We start from the raw sequence: 9,470 nt of genomic DNA on the forward strand, positions 1-9,470 counted from the left end.
GGCGTGCCTGTTGTGGTTGCAAACGTCACCATTTTAACGGACTTTGTTATTCTTGATATTCCCAAGGACGACAGTATGTCTATTATTCTTGGAAGACCCTTTTTGAATACTGCAGGGGCTGTTATTGATTGCAACAAAGGCAATGTCACTTTTCATGTTAATGGTAATGAGTATACGGTACACTTTATGAGGAAACAACCTCAAGTCCACAGTATCAATTCTATTGGAAAAATTTCAAATATTACTATTGGAGGTTTTGAATTTCCTCTTCCTACTGTCAAAAAGACATATGATATTCTTATTGTTGGGGACGTGCATATCCCTGTTGAGGTAACCTAGTGCTATTCGAAAATTCTCTGGTTTCATGCAATTCAGAATGAGTTTGTTAACAAGACTTGATCGACCTTGTTAGTGGATTCCTTTTGATGAGCATGAGACCGATAAAGTTAGAAAGCACAACGTTCTGTACCCTCCTTTTACTTCCTGTTATTTAGATTAAATAAAGCGAAAGTGGTATTTTCTATCAGTTTTCTGAATTATCCGTGCAATAAAAAATTACCCCAAAAATAAAAGTTCTCCAAATGCCCTGAAATTGAAATATGATTTTTTTGGAATATTTGAGAATATCTGGCGCTGAGAACATAGCAGGGGGAGCAAGCACCTGGCCACGATGGTCCAGGGCACGCCCCTGCCTCGTGGGCCCATGGTGGCTCCCGTCCACTTATCCCAGCATCCACACACTCCTTCTTCCTCCCAAAAAATCACCAACCAGCTCAAGCATGAGTTCTAGCTCATTTTGCTGCAATTTTTGATCTCCTAGCTCAAAGGTCCACTCACAAAACTGCTTTGGGGGATTGTTCTTTGGTATGTGACTCCTCCAATGGTCCAATTAGTTTTTGTTCTAGTGCTTTATTCATTGCAAATTTTTGCTGCCTAGGTGACCCTGTTCTTGAGCTTGCATGTCAAATTTATTTGGTCCCAAGTAGTTCTAATGCATGATATAGTCTCTAGGCACTTGTGGGAGTAGTTTCTAGCAATTTTGTTGAGTTAGGTTCACTTTTATTTGAAGTTACTAAAAATTTCAGAAATTTTCAGAAAATGATGATGAGATTTTTGAGGGGCTCTTCGAGCCGAAGCTCGAAGGATAAGCAAAGTGAAGAAGACAAGAGGCCCAGATATAATCTTCCTTGCACCACGGAGGTTCGGCCGTGTGAATGGCCTTGTGATGATTTCTTGAGAGCAACCGGGATTTATGATGATTTTTATGAGTTGGCTGAGAATGCATGCCTCACAGACTTCTTCCGCGACCAACGCGAACAGTATCTCCTACTCACTAATATTTTTGTGCAAAATTTTCATTTCAATGCTAGGAGGTCACCACCTTCGGTGGATTTCTATTTATATGATGAGTATAAGGAGATGTCCCTCTATGAATTTTGTGAGGTTCGCAAGTTGCCCTTTTCGGGCAGCGTAGAGGAACCACATGTTGGGGAACGTAGTAATTTCAAAAAAAATTCTACGCACACGCAAGATCATGGTGATGCATAGCAACGAGAGGGGAGAGTGTTGTCCACGTACCCTCGTAGACCGGAAGCGGAAGCGTTAGCACAACGCGGTTGATGTAGTCGTACGTCTTCACGATCCGGCCGATCAAGTACCGGCGCACGGCACCTCCGAGTTCAGCACACGTTCAGCCCGATGACGTCCCTCGAACTCCGATCCAGCCGAGTGTTGAGGGAGAGTTTTGTCAGCACGAAGGCGTGGTGACGATGATGATGTTCTACCGACGCAGGGCTTCGCCTAAGCACCGCTACAGTATTATCGAGCTGGACTATGGTGGAGGGGGCACCGCACACGGCTAAAAGATCAAATCAATTGTTGTGTCTATGGGGTGCCCCCTTCCTCCGTATATAAAGGGGGGAGGAGGAGAGGGACGACCAAGGGAGGAGGCGCGCCCAAGGGGGCAATCCTACTCCAAGTAGGATTCCCCCCTCTTTCCTAGTCCAAGTAGGAGAGGGGAAGGAAGGGAAGGAGAAGGAGAAGGAAGGAGAGGGAGGAAAAGGAGGAAAGGGGGGCTGCCCCGCTAGTCCAATTCGGTTTGGGCTAGGGGGCCGCGCGCCCTGCTTCCTCTCTTCCACCACTTGGCCCATGAGGCCCATTGCCTCTTCCTCGTATCTCTACTCCTAATGTCTCAGTTGGTAGGTCGCGTTCCGGGTTTTATTTTCGTCCCACCTCACCCGGTCTTTTTTGGTACTTCTTTGGTACTTCCTCCCATCTCCCGCTCAGCCGCAATGAACCAAAAAAAACCGTCCAACCGAGTACCCACGCGCCCCCACGCGCCCAATCTTCCGTCGCATCCAACTAACCCGAACGAAAAAAAACTAGCTAAACCAAGCCGGCGAAAATTAACCAGCGAAAAAAATCGCCCCACTCTGCGCCGTCGAGCGAGGTTTCGTGCCCTCGAGCGAGAAACAGTCGCCCGACTCTGTTCCCTCCTTCGCCCGCCGCCTCCAGGCCTTCGTCCCTTCACCGCCGCCGCCCTTCGTCCCTTCGCCGCCCCCGCTCCATCCATTCACCATCGCCCTGGCACTGATCCGACGCGTAAATCGCACATCACAAGCGCCGGCCTCCACTGATCCGGCGCCGGTCCAGGATCCGGCGCCGATCCTGGTCAGGACCCGTCGCCGGAGACGTCCAGGACATCCAGGATCCACCTTTCACCAGCCGCCGCCGAGGAGCCCTACGCCGCAGCCAAGATCCAAGAGGAGCAGCCGCCGCCGAGATCCGAGAGGAGCAGCCGCCGCCGAGGTTCGAGAGGAGCTGGCCACCACGACCTCCCTCCCCAGCCGGCCGCCACCACCTCCTCCCCCACCCCCTCCTCCACGTGCCTGGCATAGGTGGGTCTCAGCCTCCCTCCTACCTCCGTCCAAGGCTAGGAACTCCCCTCCCCTCCCGATCTCCTCCCTTCGTCCAAGGCCACGAGCTCCCCTCCCCTACCCGATCTGACGAAGAGAGGGCCAGGCCTTGCCACTCCGGTGTTCGATGTGGCCAGATCCAGCCGGGGGACTCGCCGCAGAGCCTCCATGTCGGTGGAGCAGCAGCAGCCCAACATAAGGTGGGTGCCCAATCCGTTTTTTGTTCATAGATTTCTGTTGTAGTTTAATTTACTTGACATTTTGCCAAGTCATAGTTTTAGGACTATCACAACATATGTATTACTTTGCACCCATGTCCTCTGTCAAATTTGTTCAGTTCAAAGCATTAAGACTATGACCAGCTATCCAATTTGCAGTCCAGATATATTGTTTCCTTAATCAGCAATGCAAATTTGGGGCAGCTTCAACTTTCTTGTCTGATTTTATTTTGCAATCTATAATCTGAACTGAAAGACAGGGGTACATGCGCTCAGGTTTTGTAGTTGACTAACCATTAGTAATGCAAATTAGGAGCCCCTTTAATTTCTGTGAGCTGCAAGTGCAGTTGACCAATAATCTCATACTTGCTCATAAGCTGCTGAACTGAATCAACACGCCTCTTTTGGTTCCAACAAAAAAATTCCATGCTTAGGACTGTAAAATTACTTCTGTGTAATGTTCATATGGGTCCGGAGGACATTTTACACTTGATGTTTACTTGTGCACGAGCGAAGCAAGTCTGAGCTGCCCTGGGTCTTCTAGAAATTATTGAAGAAGCGTCACGTATCGATAGATCTGGATCCTTTGTGTTGGAAGAGCTGCTGCGTCGGACTATCATAGTTCATATCATAATGTTGATGCCTCTTTTGATATAGCGCTCAAATAAGATTAGGAGGAAGGGCATCACACTCTCCGATAGCAAACAAGATACCACGTACCGATCCTGTTAGTGCATCTAATATCACTATGTTGTATTAACAAATTTGCCTAATGTTGTATTAACAAATCTGTCTTTTCTTTTTTCACTTTGTGTAGGATTTAGAATTATGACAAGGAGTCAGGGACACAATCAGATTTATACCATCCGTTGTGATGATACAAGGAAAGTAAACATATACGCATATTGTGTTCAACGTGATGATACAAGCGAAAGCTGGCCTACGCCGCCAACTGATCTGCGGCAGCGTGAAAGGAGTGTTCAAAAGTAGCAGGAACAGTTGTTCCACTGCTGGTCAGAGGGAGAGCTTGGCAAGGGAGATAGAGGGAGCTCTACAACCACGATCTTGGCATACAACCCGATGGCATCATGCCCACTTAAGCTTCTTCCATGTTCCAATTCTTGCATTTGTTGGTCTTTTACTGTCAGAGCTTACGAAATCCATTACAAATTGAGGTGAGGCCAAGTCGTGAACTTGCTGAGACGTCTTTGCCTTGAATTCTAAGGCTTGAATCTAAATGGAGGCGAGGCCAAGTCTTGAATGAATACTAAGGTTTGCATCTTTTATAAAGCTTGACAGTTACTGTGTAGTTTCAGTTAACATGATAGTCACGCGTGGTGAATCTCTTTTCTTGTCCAGAGATTTCACGAATCCATTATTGCCTACAGAACAACATCCTAGGGCCCTCCCAGTTTGACTCTCTTTATTTTGCTATATCTCAACTATTACATACATCATTTATGCTCTGAAGCTAACCATTGTATGCTTTGATTGGTTGGAGCGGCAAGGTTTTCCAGATCCTGGGAGTCTATCCCTTCCAACAATCTGGAGGTAGCATAGTACATCCGTACTCGCAGGTTGGTGTCTGACTGTCTTTGAATGGTGTTGCTCCAGTGTTGTTTTCCAATGATTAATTTGCAGAAATTGATTATCTGGACATACATGTTTGCATGTTTGCATCTTGTTTACATATCCCTGTGAGTTCTCTTACAGGAAGAATATGAGTTTGGTGTTTCTTTACTGCCTGATATAGCTAATAGTCTGGTACCAATGAACGGTGCACACTGATAGTCAGTGATTTGAACACTAGCTTATGCCAGATTTTACCGGTTCCGTTTTGAGCCTTGGAAGGCTCATTTCACAATCTTAATCTTTTGACTACCTTTTCAAATGCCAGAGTATATTTTATATAGAAAATACCAACTGCAAAGTTATACTATCAAGTAAATTCCACACACAAAATAAATAAGAGAAACTTATATGTAACGTTGGCAGATGCTTGTTGGCATGGAACGGACATTGTGGATCCAGTGTGAGAATCTCATAGCTGCACTAACTAATTGTACTATTCTTTTAGAATGACAGCCTCCCTAAGTTTGTTTCATTTAAAATGGTTTTCCTCACTAATTGTATGTCAGGCTGCAACATCCTTAGTTCCTCCACATATGACCCTGCGACTAAACCGAGCCGCATACATCTACAACACTTTTGTGTTGCTGACGCCGTCGCGGCCTCCCCGCATGGGTTCCCATCCGCTGTTCGCCGGCCCGCGCCCCCACATCTCCTCACATTAGTATGGCTGCCGGCTGCAGAATCGACGAGGAGGTCGCAGTGGAGGGGTGGTGCTGCAGTGGCTAGCAAGATATCATAAGCTCTCCTTTGTTCTTTTGTGTTTGAATCAGATTCAGTGGTTCTTGATTTTATAGTCATGTATCGACCACCATTGGGTAAGCTCATCAAGGTTTATCTTGGTTGCAGTTTGCATAAGCTAGGTTTGGATTACACTGACCTTTGCCAGATATATTTGCTTGATAGGTCGATTGCATTATATGCTAGAGGGTGCAATGCCATGTTTTTAATGCTTGTATCATGTGCACCCTAGAGCCGTAACACTGGTTGTTTCAGGCCCTAAATAAAATCTGACACTTGAAAATTATCGGGGCATGCCGTTTGAACTATCACACCCCATATAAAATGGTGGATTATGCCATGATCGTATAAGTCTTGCTTACCCTGTAATTATGTTCATATGTTTGGACAGAGGGAATATGATCTGAGCCGCCGTTATGTGTTTCTACTAATTAAAGAACAACTAGGGTCACTTGAAATAAGATGAGGTATGTTGCGGGGCTGTTGTCGATTCTTGCCTATTTGTCATTAGTTATTCTGTTTTGGCGGAATTACTATGTTATCAAATTTGAGTGTTCAACAACTTGCAGAAGTAATTACATGCCAAATTTCTAAATCTTAGTTCATATGCAGCTGGAAGAATTCCACGATAGACCATTGCTTCAAGGTTGGGAGCGGCCACAACATAATTGACATCAAAACCAGATCTGGGTCCTACATATCCGGTCTTGCTCGGTGAGATTTCTATTTTCCAATCCGTTATATACCTATGATTTATTTGCTACATGAGGTAGTGGCGGGATCACCTTTACAATGCCAAATTATATTTCTATTTCTACAGTATTAGCTACTAGCCAACTGCATGTGTTTACACTCTCATCAGTTAACAGAGTGATTAGTCATAGTAAACTATGTGCCAGCTTATGTGAGTCCAATCGATCTATCTTTTACCGGCATTCCCCATTGTGTAAATTGGGATTATTTGCACCAGCCTTCATACACTCCTAAAACATGGTAGGGAAGACAAGCAAATAGGCACCAGTGGAGCTATGGCAAGGCTCAAAGGGCCATGGCCCGCCCTGGGCTAGAGCGAAAAGGAGTTTTACATGAAGTTTATCCCACAATATTGCATTGATTTTTAGTTTGGTGGTGCTATTTGCACTATCCAGCCCGCCAACATTTTTTAGGTAACTCCGCCATTGCAAATAGGTATCACGATGGTTGCTGCCTAGAGGGAAGTGAGAAGAAGAGAAGACACAACATGGAGAGGAAGACAATCAGATATATCACTTGTTGCTTTACATCTTTTGTTTGAGCCTTCCTACCTGATTGCTCTTGCAATTGAGGTTTTCCAGTGAGCGTTTTATTACATAGATAGGCTCTTTCTGATGACACCAAGGCTACGACAATGAGTAGGCATGCTCTTTTAAAAATGGGTAGGCATACTCTTTTCAAAATGAGTAGGCATCTTTCCTTTTTGAATAATGGTAACATTAATTTGTTTACTTGTTAAGATTTCCCTTGAATGACTTACTATTGTTATGCACTTATGTTGAATGAAATTTTATCCATTTTGTAGTATCCTACAATGGTTTACAGATGGTGTGGCTCCTTGCACTAAGATGATCGATCAGAGATCTAGAGTCCTCAATACAGATCGATGACGCCTCCTCAAGATTCACTTCTTCGTAGCCCCCAACCTTGGTATAGTATAAAAACCTATAAATAAATCAGAAGAATAGGCAATTATCGGATGCTTATGTTTGTTGGTGTAGTAGCCCTCTTAAGTCCAGTCCTAGAGAAGTGTGTCGTAGAAGCATATCAGGAAGACATGGACGTGGATATGCATTATGGTTGTATTATGGACGTGGATATATATTTTACATATTTTTCTGAGTTTGTTCTCAGGGGTGGGTCGTGGCTACCTGGTAACGGTCCAATTTGGTTGTTTTATGATCTTGTCAAGATATTTCACATGATACGGATTAACTATCACCAGTTTTAGTTAATGATTCCTGATATTTATCTCCCAATGGTTATCCGTCCGCACAGTTGCATGCAACTACAAGTACAAACTAATTTTTTAACTTCCATTTCTTGATCAATTGACATTGAAAAGTTAGCACTATTAACGCACTCTTTGTAGAACACTGCTAATACACTAAAATCTATTTGAAACTTATTTTATGGAATACAAAGATTACTTTTTGATATATGTGAAATATAAACTCCTCTACACTAGAAGCACAAAGAAACATGAAATGGAACCCCACCTTGAAACACGTAAAAACAGATATGATGTTGATCTATCATATACCCCATTAACTGCAAAATTTAGCATGATGATGATGGAAGAAAGTTTTAATCAAGGTGTTATTTTCGAGCAAAAACCCAACATTTTATTATTTTCCCTTGATTGCATGCCTCATTATTTAATCACCGATGCACATATGCTACCTTCATGTTTCAATCATATTTACTTACTCTTCCAAAGAATTTATGGCCAGATGTGTTCAAATGCTTTTATCTTTTGAACATGTTTTCATATGAATGAACTGTGGTGCTTTTACTTTTCATTAAGGTTGCTCGACCAAGGTTGTTCAGTGATTGTGTGCACTCCACATGCATCGCCTTTGTCGAGTAAGAAAAACATGTTTTATCTCTGATTATTTCCACATAATCTTCTTTCGGTTATTTGATTTTCTTTACGTTTGTCCCCTTATGCTCCTCTTATTCCCTCAATAAAGTTTGGCCTTGTAGCAACGCACGGGGACATACCTCGACAATAGCTATTTCAAAAAAAGAAGCAAAAGGAGCGCATGATATATACCATTTCATATATCATGGCAGCAAAAACACATTGTGGTGGTCGCTCTGAGCTACGACGATGTGCATTCCTTAGCACCGGGAATTGGCCTAGGATGTCGTGGAGGGGAGAGGAGGGGGCGGTTGACACCGTGGAGGGAAGGAGAGATGGCGGTGAGAGGAAGGTGCGGGTTGAATGACGTGGCATTGAGGGGAGGCAGCAGCAAGAGGCCATGGTGAAGAGAGATTGTGGCGACGAAGCCGTGACAAGGAGAGCAGGCCGGGAGAATGAGATGTGAGTGTGAACGTTCTGCCATGCAATGAGAGTCAGAGATTGAACTGTTTTGTTTATTGTAAGGTGAGAAGAAAAGGAGCTGCCGTTTGCTTTTTTTGTGGGAAAAGCGACTGTTTGTTGTGAGAAAAATATCACATACCTTTTTATACAGTGAAAAATAACACATACCCTAGCCAGTCATTTCTGGAGAATAATTACCAAGTGAGTTCCTTACTAAAATTCGGATGCGACTTACTCTACTAAAAAGCAGATGCCACTCACTCGGACTACATATATTGTATATGGGCTTATCTTATGTTTTTATTTTAATATGTGTTTATATATCGCTTTTGTTGATTAGAGATAAGAACTATGGCTTCGGGTGATGCTTTGAAAATGTCAATTGACAAAGCTTTATGATTGGCGGACTGAAAACTCCACAATTAAAAGAGACATATATAAATAGTGGTTCTTCTTTATATATTTGTTGCACATGACAATATAGAAGATGTATTTTCATATATGCTTATTTTTGCAGAGTATGAGAGAGATGAAGATGTATGATGTCGACATTCAAAAGGAATCCTTTGACAAGGTTTCCAGCATAGTGTTGTTGGAAGTAGCCTAAAATTCACCGAATTATATACAATAATACACGTATATATGTGCAACCAGAATAAAAGATTAAAAGGCCCGTGGCAACGCACGGGCACTCTACTAGTTCCTGTAACTCTCCAGTACCCCCGAAAATACCCGAATCACTCGAAACCTTTCCGATGTTCGAATATAGTCGTCCAATATATCAATCTTTACGTCTCAAACATTTCGAGACTCCTCGTCATGTCCCCGATCTCATCCGGGACACCGAACTACCTTCAGTATATCAAAACATATAAACTCATAATATAA

General features: G+C 43.5%; 1 long non-coding RNA gene across 5 annotated transcripts; it reads left to right on the forward strand.

Moving 5' to 3' along the window:
• Positions 1–2,717: 2,717 nt before the first annotated feature.
• Positions 2,718–7,384, forward strand: LOC119352624. 5 transcript variants are annotated; one of them, XR_005170205.1, is made up of 6 exons: positions 2,718–3,115; positions 3,951–4,405; positions 4,642–4,710; positions 5,895–5,970; positions 6,116–6,217; positions 7,062–7,384. It is a non-coding gene; the product is annotated as an uncharacterized LOC119352624 (long non-coding RNA). The 5 variants fall into 5 exon arrangements; XR_005170203.1 differs by lacking the exon at positions 5,895–5,970; XR_005170204.1 differs by lacking the exons at positions 2,718–3,115; positions 5,895–5,970 and adding an exon at positions 3,126–3,860.
• Positions 7,385–9,470: the final 2,086 nt, after the last annotated feature.

This window comes from Triticum dicoccoides, chromosome 2A (genome assembly GCF_002162155.2).
Source record: "Triticum dicoccoides isolate Atlit2015 ecotype Zavitan chromosome 2A, WEW_v2.0, whole genome shotgun sequence".
NCBI classification, from domain to species: Eukaryota; Viridiplantae; Streptophyta; class Magnoliopsida; order Poales; family Poaceae; genus Triticum; species Triticum dicoccoides.